Source organism: Rutidosis leptorrhynchoides, chromosome 10 (genome assembly GCF_046630445.1).
Source record: "Rutidosis leptorrhynchoides isolate AG116_Rl617_1_P2 chromosome 10, CSIRO_AGI_Rlap_v1, whole genome shotgun sequence".
Lineage (NCBI taxonomy): Eukaryota > Viridiplantae > Streptophyta > Magnoliopsida > Asterales > Asteraceae > Rutidosis > Rutidosis leptorrhynchoides.
Window position 1 is genome coordinate 83,599,503 of NC_092342.1, and position 15,672 is coordinate 83,615,174.

Sequence of the window (15,672 nt, forward strand, 5' to 3'; positions counted from 1 at the left end):
AAGTGACATATGGTCGGTTATACCACCTGAATGATATATGGTCGACACTGTCGCCTAAGTATTATTGTGCACTAAAGATTTATAAAATTGAAGGCTAACCAACGTCAAAGTGTTGGTGTAGTGAGAGAGTATAACCTAGGTCCTCAATAGTGGGCGTGTTAGGCTCGCCGAAGCTTATTACAATTGGTATCAGAGCGGGTCGTTCGGGACCATTTCTAGTGGAGGAAATCGGTAAACGTTGGACGTTTACATCGACTTGTTTTTGATGGAATTCAACATGACAACGAGTTCATATGTTTATATAATCACAAAACCCATTTTATGAATATTAAGACAAGCGGAAGCATTATGTTATTTATAAACAAGTGTATATGTTAAACCATTTTAGATTGAACTCCATTAATAATTATCAAGCCTTGAATATATGCTTACATATAACAATAAAGGAAGTAAGATTCAATACCTCCTCAAGCTAGTTGAGGGTTGTTTGATACAAGAAGATGATGAACAAGTGTGTTAAAACCCCAAGCTTTTGATGCACCAACACCACCCTTGAACTTGGTTATGTTTTAGGCACTTAATCACCTTAAAACCAAGCTAGAAACCCACTTCCTTTGAACCCAAAATTCTGGACAGCAGCTTGTCAAAAGATGATGATGAATGGAGTCTCAAAACTATGAAACCTCAAGAGATAATACCCCAAACCAATCACCAACACCCTAGCCTTTAGTTAGGATTTTACTAGACACTTAATATGAGCTTGAAGAACAATATTTGGACTCCCTTTGAGTCCCAAAAATCACGGCCAGCAGCTGCCAAAAAACTGGTTATGCAGTTTTTTTTTTCAAGCTAAAATGTAAAGATGCACTTGATAGAAGTGGTCAAGCCTTGGTTCAAGTAAATAGCATGCACCTCTAAAGTTGTGTGTGGGTTGGAAGTCACAAAATGAGCATGGGATCTTTTCTTGAAGACCAAAATTCTGCATCCTCTTTATATTAAATAATAATGTTATATATATATACATAAACTTGATATATATATATATATATATATATATATATATATATATATATATATATATATATATATATATATATATATATATATATATATATATATATATAAACATGTATTTATTTTGTTACTTCCACATTTTATAAACATTTTTATAAAATATAACACAACATAATCATTTAAACCTATAAACAATTATATATAAATTATCCAAATAATTTATCTCAAGTGATTACATTTTAGAAAACCGATTTTCTAAAATTCAAGTGTCGCGTATTTATTTAACGATCCAATCGTTAAGATTAAATACATATAAGGTGTCGGTAAGTTTGTTATTGGGTATGACCCGACTTGGATCATAACATATTAGCCACATTAATTTAATATGTCTCTCGGGCATACGAAATACCATCAATCTCCCACTTGCACGAGAAACATAAGAAATTAATGCAAGTGACGGATACCACCTAACGACCGTCCATCACCCCCAATATGTTATGACTTTTGCCATTCAATAACATCATCCCTTTCGAGTTCACATCCCGAATATGAATAGGTGAATCTTTTCATTACATCCTTTCGTCCTAGATGTCATGTTAATTCCAAGAGATACAGAGTGATCACTCTCTTTTAGATTTAACTTTATCAGGCCTTAGACATCTGACTCTCAACGAATAAGAGGGACAAATTCCATCTTGACTACATACGTCCTAAATATACACCTTGCATTATACTTGAGCTCTTCCTTATGAACTACCATATTTCAGACTAGTGAAGGAAAGAATCAAGGCACAATACTTGGTAAATATCCGAACCCAATATGTATCTCAGGTCAGAGGATACAATGATATTCGCCTTTAATCAAGACTACATGTGATCGACCACAAAGGCTCTATTTAGTAAGTCTTGAGAGCGGGTCTTCCAATATTTGTGTCCCACAAATATCTATGAACCTTGGTTGCAACCTTGCCCCACATTCATCCCGTGAATGTATACCAATCCAATTTCATAATAGTCTAAACCTCACACTTGTTCCCACGAATGTGATCGACTACGGAATTTTAGAATAATTACTTATTCATGGATAAAATATGCAAAATAGGAACATAACTCAAGATAAATTAATGCCATAATTGTATAAATGAGTTTGAACTACTTCGTTCCGTTACAATACTTAAAACAGATCATGACCAATCACTAGAATATCGAAGCCCTAATGCACAAACATGTCCAGCATGTTTTGATCCATGTAAGAGCTTCGTGAGAGGATCCGCTATATTAAGATCTGTGTGAACTTTGCGAATACATATCTTTCCCTTTTCAACTTCATCCCTTATGTAGTTGAATCTCCGCTCAATGTGACGGGTCTTTTGATGAGCACGAGGTTCCTTGATTTGAGCAATCGCACCCTCGTTGTCACAAAAGATCTCAAGAGGGTCCTGAATGGAAGGGACTACTCCTAAGTCATCGATGAATTTCTTCATCCATGCAGCTTCCTGAGCTGCCAATGATGCGGCGATGTACTCCGACTCTGTAGTGGATAGAGCAACAACATCCTGTTTTGAACTCTTCCAAGAGACCGCACCTCCATTTAATGTGAATACATAACCGGATTGTGATCGAGAATCATCACGATCAGTTTGGAAACTCGCGTCCACGTAACCTTTTACAGCGAGTTCCTCCTCACCAGACCCATATATCAGAAACATATCCTTAGTCCTCCTAAGGTATTTCAATATACTTTTAACAGCAATCCAATGACTGTTTCCTGGGTTATTCTGGTATCTACTTGTCAGGCTAAGAGCGCATGACACATCCGGTCTAGTGCATATCATTGCATACATGATTGACCCAATGGCATAAGCATATGGGACTTTCTTCATTCTCTCCTGTTCATCTTTCGTGGTGGGGCACTGAGATGAACTGAGAAGTGTTCCCTTTTGAATAGGTACCAAACCTTTCTTAGAGTTCTCCATCTTGAACCTTTTCAAGATTTTTTCAATGTATGCACTTTGATTTAAACCTATCAGTTTCTTGGATCTATCCCTGTAGATCCCAATCCCCAAAACGTATTGTGCTTCTCCAAGATCCTTAATGGAGAAGCATTTGCTTAACCAAGTTTTAACACCTTGCATTGCCGGAATATCATTTCCAAATAACAATATATCATCCACATATAGTACAAGGAACATGATAGTGCTCCCACTAGCTTTCTTGTATACACAAGCTTCATCACCATTTTTAATGAAGCCAAATTTCTTGGCCTCCTCATTAAAACGATGATTCCACATTCTAGATGCTTGTTTCAATCCGTAGATTGACTTCTTTAACTTGCATACCTTTTTAGGATATTTCGGATCAACAAAACCCTCAGGCTGAACCATATAGACATCTTCCTCAAGATGTCCGTTTAGGAAAGCGGTCTTGACATCCATCTGCCATATTTCATAATCATAATGAGCAGCAATGGCAAGTAATATCCTAATAGACTTTAGCATCGCCACAGGCGAAAAAGTTTCATCATAGTCAACCCCTTGAGTTTGAGTGAAACCTTTTGCTACAAGTCTAGCTTTATATGTATCCAAGTTTCCATGTATGTTGGTTTTCATTTTGAACAGCCATTTACAATCAACTAGCCTAGAGCCAGGAGGTTGCGCAACAAGTTCCCAAACTTGGTTGTCATACATGGATTGCATCTCAGCGTTCATGGCTTCCTGCCATTTATCTTTATCAATCCTTGATAAAACATCTTGGTAGTTTATTGGTTCATCCAAATCAACCACATAGCAACCATCCATGAGAAACCCATATCTCTCAGGAGGATTACTAATCCTACCAGATCTGCGAACGTCTTGTGTATTTTGATCATCCATCTGATCACTCTCAACATTTTCATGTTGAGTGCTAGTGTCAGCCAATTGTGTATCATCTACTTGATCTTGAACCTCTTCAAGATCTATCTTCCTTTCACTTTTGCCTTCCATTAGGAACTTAGTTTCAAGGAATTCAGCCTTCCGAGCAACAAATACATTCTGCTCGGAAGGATCATAGAAATAGTATCCCATATCATCCTTGGGATATCCTATGAAGATACACTTCGTGGATCGAGCATTCAACTTATTAGGGACGTAATGCTTAGGATAAGCTTCACATCCCCATACCTTTAAGTATGATATAGATGGAGGTTTTCCAAACCACATCTCATGAGGAGTTCGTTCCACTTTCTTGGTTGGGGCCATATTTAAAATACGAGCCGCGGAGCATAGACAATAACCCCAAAATGATAGAGGTAACGAGCTTCTAGCCATCATAGATCGAACCATATCCATTAGGGTTCGGTTCCTCCTTTCGGACACACCATTAAGCTGTGGTGTCCCGGGTGGAGTAAGTTGCGAGATAATCCCACAACTTCTAAGATGATCTTGGAAGGCATCGCTTAGGTATTCACCTCCTCTATCGGTTCGAAGTACCTTAATTGTCTTATTGAGTTGATTTTGTACTTCATTTTGATACTCTTTGAATGCTTCAAAAGTTTCGTCCTTATGTCTTAACAAGTAGACATATCCGAAACGACTGAAGTCATCAATGAAAGTAACGAAGTATCTTTCACCATTCCTAGCTATGGGCTTAAAGGGTCCACATACATCCGAATGTATTAATCCCAATAAGTCCTTAGCCCTTTCGTAGGTCCCTTTGAAAGGTGCTTTAGTCATTTTGCCTTGTAAACAAGATTCACATACATCAAACGAGTCTAGTTCATTTGATTTCAAAAGGCCATTCTTTTGGAGTGTATGCATTCGATTCTTGTTTATGTGACCAAGGTGACAATGCCATAAGTAGGAATCACTCAAATCCCTTTTGAGTTTCTTGGTGCTAGTATGGTATATTGAGCTACTAGATGATGTGTCATCATGAACCAATTCATAAATTCCATTTGAAGGCGAAGCCTTAAAAAAAAATACATTATCTAAATAAACGTGGATATCATCATTAACAAAATTAAGATAAAAACCACATTGTTTTAAACGGGAAACTAAAATAATGTTTCGACATAAATCCGGTGCATACAAAACATTGTTCAAAATAAGTTCCAAACCACTTGGAAGTTTTAATATAAAGTCTCCTTGAGCCTTCACTTGCACTTTGGCTCCATTACCCATAAAGAGACTTGATGTTCCCGTTTGCTTGCTACTTCTTTTGAACCCCTGCAAAGAATTGCAAATGTGAGTTCCACATCCAGTGTCTAATACCCATGTATTAGAAGAAGTAATACTAAGCTCTATATATACCATATATATGTTACCTGAGGATTGCCCCGCATCCCTCTTTTCCTTCAACTCCTTAAGGTAGACCGGGCAATTGCGTTTCCAGTGACCCATTTCACCGCAACCGAAGCACGGGTCTTCCTTGGGGTTTGCTTGTCCGGTAACCTTTTGATTCTTGTTCTTGTTTTTGGTTGGGGTAACCATCCTCCCCTTTCCCTTGCCTTGATGGGCGGGTCCTTTCCTCTTAGCCGCCTTTGGCTTAGAGGTGTTGTTACCTTTGGACCCACCATTATTGATCATTAGCACGGTTGAAGCCCTCTTACCCATGCTAGTTTCCGCCGTCCTTAACATGCCATGAAGTTCACCAATGGTCTTATCCATCCCATTCATATTGTAATTAATTACAAATTGGTCAAACCTCTTTGACAGGGAGTTTAGGATAAGATCAGTGGCTAGCTCATTAGATATGTTGAGATTAAGACGGTTTGCGCGATCAATAAGGCTTTTCATTTTGAGGACATAAGAGGATACGGATTGGGTGTCATCCATACGACATGCATGTAACGCTCGAACCGTTTCGAAGCGCTCGACACGTGCTTGTTGAAGGAACATCTCCTTCAATTGCGTAATCATGTCATATGCACTATGATGTTCAAAATCCTTTTGGAGTTCGGGTATCATAGTCCCAAGCATTAGGCAAGCGACTTGCACCGAATCGGCGCAATACTTATCCCAATAAGCCATGCCTTCCGTATCATCCTCGTCGGGTTGATCGGGAATGGGGTCTTCCAACACATACGCCTTATCCTCAAGTTTGAGGACAATCCTAAGATTGCGGAACCAATCCATAAAGTTCTTAAGATTGAGTTTGTCTTTCTCGAGGAGAGACCTTAACGATATGTTGTTCAAGTTAATAGGTGCGTTTTTCATGTTGTTGTTATTGGCGGCCATCTACAAAATTTAACAAAGTTCATTTAAGTATCGATTTTAATTTAATAATCAATACCCTTTAAATCCAATTGATATTTATTAAATTTTAGAATCCAACGGTAAACCAAATTTCGGTTAGGTGACCTTTATCCCGTCATTTGATTTAGCTAGGTAGTCATTGTATGACAATTGCAATCCTTTTGCAACTTCTAAGTTATGGGATCATGCAATCCTTTTGAATGGCATATTATCCCATCAACGCCTATTTGTTCGTCATGCTTCGGTGACCCTAAGTTCATGATTTCCAAATCAAGTCGTCCTACTTGTATAGACATGTAAACTTAGCATACAAGTGGTTAGGTGACCTTTATCCCACAAGTGTGCGAAATTTACCTTAATCATATTAGTTTACTCATAACGGTTAGGTGACCTTTATCCCATTATAAATTCCCTAATATTTTTAAGTGTCATACAATAGGATGGCGTTTAAACTTGTTGACCTAGTGTAAAGGGTTTTAAGTTTTCTTTAATTCTAGTTTGAGAAAACATTTATGCCATACACCAACATGCATTTAGTGTATGGTTTATTTGAAATCCATTTTCAAGTCTAGTAATTTTAACCAATTACTTGATATAAACCAATTTATATATATGATCCTTATCATGTTCTTAATAACCGTTTATTAATGTCCTTTTAGAGATTTCTAATTTAACCAATTAAATTGTCGTTTTGTTCATTGCATATAGTTAATAATTTAACCAATTAAATTGTAGTTTTGCTTGTTGTTAACTTGTGTGATAACTTGTTGTAGTAACATACACAATCCATAATCATACAAGAAATTAAAACAACCACGCATGCAAAACAAATGTTCACAATCAAGCCTATTTGTAGACATTTTGTTTAGCCGAAAACAAAATGCCACCGGTCAATGGGTAAAACACAAAGTAAGAGGTTTTAATCTCCCACTTAACCTTGCATCCACATGCTTCTTGTGTTCTTCATGCATCTTCATCTTGTTACAAAATATATCCTAATACATTTTGTCTAGAAAATGAAAATACAACCTAATCTGTTTTACATGCCAAATATAAAATAAATTACATAACCAAATGAATATTATTACAAACCAATTGAATGAATAATTACAACCATATTGAAATTAACAAATCAACCAAACAAACATTCATTCAACCGCAAGGTCTTGGCTATGATTGTGAACAACAACATATGAACAAAATATGAACCAAATGGCAAACCAAAACCAATTTTGGAGCCCCCAACAATTCGGCCTAAGCCTTAACCCACCCAAAACCAATAATTTTTGCATTCTATTTTCATGCATGTACATAAAATGCAAAGTTATGGTGAGTTCAAAAAACCATCACGAAGCATATTTCAAGACTTCGGCTCTAGATACCATTGATGGAATTCAACATGACAACGAGTTCATATGTTTATATAATCACAAAACCCATTTTATGAATATTAAGACAAGCGGAAGCATTATGTTATTTATAAACAAGTGTATATGTTAAACCATTTTAGATTGAACTCCATTAATAATTATCAAGCCTTGAATATATGCTTACATATAACAATAAAGGAAGTAAGATTCAATACCTCCTCAAGCTAGTTGAGGGTTGTTTGATACAAGAAGATGATGAACAAGTGTGTTAAAACCCCAAGCTTTTGATGCACCAACACCACCCTTGAACTTGGTTATGTTTTAGGCACTTAATCACCTTAAAACCAAGCTAGAAACCCACTTCCTTTGAACCCAAAATTCTGGACAGCAGCTTGTCAAAAGATGATGATGAATGGAGTCTCAAAACTATGAAACCTCAAGAGATAATACCCCAAACCTATCACCAACACCCTAGCCTTTAGTTAGGATTTTACTAGACACTTAATATGAGCTTGAAGAACAATATTTGGACTCCCTTTGAGTCCCAAAAATCACGGCCAGCAGCTGCCAAAAAACTGGTTATGCAGTTTTTTTTTTCAAGCTAAAATGTAAAGATGCACTTGATAGAAGTGGTCAAGCCTTGGTTCAAGTAAATAGCATGCACCTCTAAAGTTGTGTGTGGGTTGGAAGTCACAAAATGAGCATGGGATCTTTTCTTGAAGACCAAAATTCTGCATCCTCTTTATATTAAATAATAATGTTATATATATATATACATAAACTTGATATATATATATATATATATATATATATATATATATATATATATATATATATATATATATATATATATATATATATATATATATATATATATATATATATATATATATATATATATATATATATATATATATATATATATATATATATATATATAAACATGTATTTATTTTGTTACTTCCACATTTTATAAACATTTTTATAAAATATAACACAACATAATCATTTAAACCTATAAACAATTATATATAAATTATCCAAATAATTTATCTCAAGTGATTACATTTTAGAAAACCGATTTTCTAAAATTCAAGTGTCGCGTATTTATTTAACGATCCAATCGTTAAGATTAAATACATATAAGGTGTCGGTAAGTTTGTTATTGGGTATGACCCGACTTGGATCATAACATATTAGCCACATTAATTTAATATGTCTCTCGGGCATACGAAATACCATCAATCTCCCACTTGCACGAGAAACATAAGAAATTAATGCAAGTGACGGATACCACCTAACGACCGTCCATCACCCCCAATATGTTATGACTTTTTCCATTCAATAACATCATCCCTTTCGAGTTCACATCTCGAATATGAATAGGTGAATCTTTTCATTACATCCTTTCGTCCTAGATGTCATGTTAATTCCAAGAGATACAGAGTGATCACTCTCTTTTAGATTTAACTTTATCAGGCCTTAGACATCTGACTCTCAACGAATAAGAGGGACAAATTCCATCTTGACTACATACGTCCTAAATATACACCTTGCATTATACTTGAGCTCTTCCTTATGAACTACCATATTTCAGACTAGTGAAGGAAAGAATCAAGGCACAATACTTGGTAAATATCCGAACCCAATATGTATCTCAGGTCAGAGGATACAATGATATTCGCCTTTAATCAAGACTACATGTGATCGACCACAAAGGCTCTATTTAGTAAGTCTTGAGAGCGGGTCTTCCAATATTTGTGTCCCACAAATATCTATGAACCTTGGTTGCAACCTTGCCCCACATTCATCCCGTGAATGTATACCAATCCAAGTTCATAATAGTCTAAACCTCACACTTGTTCCCACGAATGTGATCGACTACGGAATTTTAGAATAATTACTTATTCATGGATAAAATATGCAAAATAGGAACATAACTCAAGATAAATTAATGCCATAATTGTATAAATGAGTTTGAACTACTTCGTTCCGTTACAATACTTAAAACAGATCATGACCAATCACTAGAATATCGAAGCCCTAATGCACAAACATGTCCAGCATGTTTTGATCCATGTAAGAGCTTCGTGAGAGGATCCACTATATTAAGATCTGTGTGAACTTTGCGAATACATATCTTTCCCTTTTCAACTTCATCCCTTATGTAGTTGAATCTCCGCTCAATGTGACGGGTCTTTTGATGAGCACGAGGTTCCTTGATTTGAGCAATCGCACCCTCGTTGTCACAAAAGATCTCAAGAGGGTCCTGAATGGAAGGGACTACTCCTAAGTCATCGATGAATTTCTTCATCCATGCAGCTTCCTGAGCTGCCAATGATGCGGCGATGTACTCCGACTCTGTAGTGGATAGAGCAACAACATCCTGTTTTGAACTCTTCCAAGAGACCGCACCTCCATTTAATGTGAAGACATAACCGGATTGTGATCGAGAATCATCACGATCAGTTTGGAAACTCGCGTCCACGTAACCTTTTACAGCGAGTTCCTCCTCACCAGACCCATATATCAGAAACATATCCTTAGTCCTCCTAAGGTATTTCAATATACTTTTAACAGCAATCCAATGACTGTTTCCTGGGTTATTCTGGTATCTACTTAATCACCTTAAAACCAAGCTAGAAACCCACTTCCTTTGAACCCAAAATTCTGGACAGCAGCTTGTCAAAAGATGATGATGAATGGAGTCTCAAAACTATGAAACCTCAAGAGATAATACCCCAAACCTATCACCAACACCCTAGCCTTTAGTTAGGATTTTACTAGACACTTAATATGAGCTTGAAGAACAATATTTAGACTCCCTTTGAGTCCCAAAAATCACGGCCAGCAGCTGCCAAAAAACTGGTTATGCAGTTTTTTTTTTCAAGCTAAAATGTAAAGATGCACTTGATAGAAGTGGTCAAGCCTTGGTTCAAGTAAATAGCATGCACCTCTAAAGTTGTGTGTGGGTTGGAAGTCACAAAATGAGCATGGGATCTTTTCTTGAAGACCAAAATTCTGCATCCTCTTTATATTAAATAATAATGTTATATATATACATAAACTTGATATATATATATATATATATATATATATATATATATATATATATATATATATATATATATATATATATATATATATATATATAAACATGTATTTATTTTGTTACTTCCACATTTTATAAACATTTTTATAAAATATAACACAACATAATCATTTAAACCTATAAACAATTATATATAAATTATCCAAATAATTTATCTCAAGTGATTACATTTTAGAAAACCGATTTTCTAAAATTCAAGTGTCGCGTATTTATTTAACGATCCAATCGTTAAGATTAAATACATATAAGGTGTCGGTAAGTTTGTTATTGGGTATGACCCGACTTGGATCATAACATATTAGCCACATTAATTTAATATGTCTCTCGGGCATACGAAATACCATCAGTTTTCACCAAGGCTCTAAGTGTAGTGACCCGAACTTTTCCATGTTTATATATATTAAATGAAATTGATATTTACATGATTAATGTTTCCAACATGTTAAGCAATCAAACTTGTTAAGACTTGATTATTTGAAATGAGTGTCATGTAGACAATTGACCACCCAAGTTGACCGATGATTCACGAACGTTAAAACTTGTAAAAACTATATGATGATATATATATATGGATATATATATATATATATATATATATATATATATATATATATATATATATATATATATATATATATATATATATATATATATATATATATATATATAGTTAACATGATATTATGATAAGTAAGTATATCACTAGGTATATTAACAATGAGTTATATACATAAAAATGAGACTACTAAGTTAAGAAACTCGAAACGATATATATAATGATTATCGTTATAACAACGTCTTACTAAATACATATGTATCATATTAAGATATTGTTACACTATATTTAACATGATAAAATTATAATTATATATATCATTAAGTATATTAACAATGAACTACATATGTAAAACAAGACTACTAACTTAAGAATTTCGAAACAATATATATACGTAACGATTATCATTGTAATAGTATTTTAACATATATATATGATGTTAAGATATATTCATACACCATGTTATCATGTTAACATAACAATTTAACATCTCATTTAAGTATAATAACAATGAATTAATTACATTTAACAAGATCGTTAACTTAAAGGTTTCAAAACAACACTTACATGTAACGACTAACGATGACTTAACGACTCAGTTAAAATGTATATACATGTAGTGTATTTAGATGTATTAGTACACTTTTGAAAGACTTCAAGACACATATCAAAGTACTTCTACTTAACAAAAATGCTTACAATTACATCCTCATTCATTTTCATCAACAATTCTACTCGTATGCACCTGTATTTGTACTCGTACAATACACAGCTTCTAGATGTATATACTATTGGTATATACACTTCAATGATCAGCTCCTTAGCAGCCGGTGTGAGTCATTAAACATGTGGGAACCATCATTTGGCAACTAGCATGAAATATCTCACAAAATTACAAAAAAAATATTATAAATCATTCATGAATTATTTACATGAAAACAAACTTACACATCCTTTATATCTAATCCATATACCAATGACCAAAAACACCTACAAACACTTTCATTCTTCAATTTTCTTCATCTAATTGATCTCTCTCAAGTTCTATTTCCAGAAGATTCGTCAACACCTTCAACAGCTTAAAATTTCGGGACGAAATTTATTTAACGGGTAGGTACTGTAGTGACCCGAACTTTTCCATATTTATATATATTAATTGAGATTGATATTTACATGACTAAATGTTTCCAACGTGTTAAGCAATCAAACTTGGTAAGACTTGATTAAATGAAATAAGTTTCATATAGACAATTGATCACCCAAGTTGACCGGCGATTCACGAACGTTACAAAATTGTAAAAACTACATGTTGTGGTATATATAGACATATATATATATATATATATATATATATATATATGGTTGACATAAGATTATGATGAGTAAGTATCTCACTAAATATATTAACAATGTGTGATATACATAAGAAATGAGATTACTAAGTTAAGAAACTCGAAATGATATATATAACGATTATCGTTATGATAACGTCTACTAAATACATATGTATCATATTAAGATATTTATACACTATATTTAACATAATAAAATGATATTTAAATATATCATTAAGTGTGTTAACAATGAACTACATATGTAAAAACAAGACTACTAACTCAAGAATTACGAAACGAGACTTATATGTAACGATTATCGTTGTAACGATATTTTAATGTATATATATCATATTAAGAGATATTAATACATCATAATATCATGATAATATAATAATTTAACATCTCATTTGATATAATAAATATTGGGTTAACAACATTAATTGAGATCGTTAACTTAAAGGTTTCAAAACAACACTTACATGTAACGACTAACAAAGACTTAACGACTCCATTAGAATGTATATACATGTTGCATTTTGATATGTATTCTTACACTTTTGAAAGACTTCAAGACACATATCAAAGTACTTCTACTAAACAAAAATGCTTACAATTACATCCTCGTTCAGTTTTATCAACAATTCTACTCGTATGCACCCGTATTCGTACTCGTACAATACACAGCTTTTAGATGTATGTACTATTGCTATATACACTCCAATGATCAGCTCTTAGCAGTCCATGTGAGTCACCTAACACATGTGGGAACCATCATTTGGCAACTAGCATGAAATATCTCATAAAATTACAAAAATATTAGTAATCATTCATGACTTATTTACATGAAAACAAAATTACATATCCTTTATATCTAATCCATATACCAACGACCAAAAACACCTACAAACACTTTCATTCTTTAATTTTCTTCATCTAATTGATCTCTCTCAAGTTCCATCTTCAAGTTCTAAGTGTTCTTCATAAATTCCATAAGTATAGTTTCATAAAAATCAAGAATACTAGCAAGTTTGCAAGTTTACTTCGAAGCTTTCTAATCCATTCCAAGTAATCATCTAAGATCAAGGAACCTTTGTTATTTATAGTAGGTTATCTTTATAATTCAAGGTAATATTCATATTCAAACTTTGATTCAATTTCTACAACTATAACAATTTTATTTTGAGTGAAAATCTTACTTGAACTGTTTTCGTGTCATTATTCTGCTTCAAGAACTTTCAAGCCATCCAAGGATCCTTTGAAGCTAGATTCATTTTTCTCATTTCCAGTAGTTTTATCCAGAAAACTTGAGGTAGTAATGATGTTCATAACCTCATTCGATTCAAACATATAAAGTTATCTTATTCGAAGGTTTAAATTTGTAATCACTAGAACATAGTTTAGTTAATTCTAAACTTGTTCGCAAACAAAAGTTAATCTTTCTAATTTGACTTATAAAATAAACTAAACACATGTTCTATATCTATATGATATGCTAACTTAATGATTTAAAACCTGGAAACACGATGAACACCATAAAATCGGATATACGCCGTCGTAGTGAAACCGGGGGCTGTTTTGGTTTGGATAATTAAAAACTATGATAAACTTTGATTTAAAAGTTGTTCTTCTGGGAAAATGATTTTTTATATGAACATGAAACTATATCAAAAAATCTTGGTTAAACTCAAAGTGAAAGTATGTTTTTCAAAATGGTCATCAAGATGTCGTTCTTTCGACGGAAATGACTACCTCTTTAGTAATTGACATGTAACTTAAATTTTCGACTATAAACCTATACTTTTTCTGTTTGGATTCTTAAATTAGAGTTCAATATGAAACCATAGCAATTTGATTCACTCAAAACGGATTTAAAATGAAGAAGTTATGGATAAAACAAGATTGGATATTTTTGATCTTTTTTGCTACGGGAAATGTTTAACAAATCTATACAAATCATATCCTAGCTAACTTATATTGTATTATACATGTATTCTAATATATTATGTAATCTTGGGATACCATAGACACGTATGCAAATGTTTTGACATATCATATCGACCCATGTATATATATTATTTGGAACAACCATAGACACTCTATATGCAGTAATGTTGGAGTTAGCTATACAGGGTTGAGGTTGATTCCAAAAATATATATACTTTGAGTTGTGATCTAGCCTGAGACGTGTATACACTGGGTCGTGGATTGATTCAAGATAATATATATCGATTTATTTCTGTACATCTAACTGTGGACAACTAGTTGTAGGTTACTAATGAGGACAGCTGACTTAATACACTCAAATCTTTAAAACATAATAAAAATGGTTGTAATTATATTTTGATCATACTTTGATATATATGTACATATTTGTATAGTGTAAGACCCAAATATTTATTGTGCATAATGTATTCATGGTGTACGATGCGTATATGAAGTGTACGAAGCATGTACGTGTTGCTTGCTCGAATGTCGAAGAAAACTGGACGTTGTTTGAGGTACAAGGTGTGTACGTATCTTCTCAACCCCAAATAAAGTTTGAGTTGATGTTTCAAATCCTTACCATTGGAAAGAATATCTTATTACGTTTCCAACGATATTTGATTCATCGAAAACGGAGCTACGGTCAAAAAGTTATGGCCAAAACAAGTTTCTGAAATCTAACCTGTAGGGTGGAGCGGCGCCCCACCTTTTGGCGCGGCGCGCCGAAGGCGTCTGATGTGTTTTTTCAGCATTTTAAAGTGTTTAAATGAAGGGTATTATGGTCCTTTCACATATGGACGGTTTTAGGCCACAAAAGGCAGTTTAGGGGACTCATTCACCTCCACAATCTTATCCATATCCTCTCATCTTCAACCTCAAGTTCTAGAGAGAGAGTAGAGTGAGAAAGCTTGAGAAAAGGAAGAAGAAGCTTGAGTTCTTCAAGTTAAAGCTCATTTCTTGTGTTTTTGTTGTTCTAGCTTCGTTTTCTTCAAAAGGTAAAACCCTAATTCGGATTTAGTTGTGTTAATTCGTTTATTATGCTAGGGTTTGTGTTAATGTAGATGTA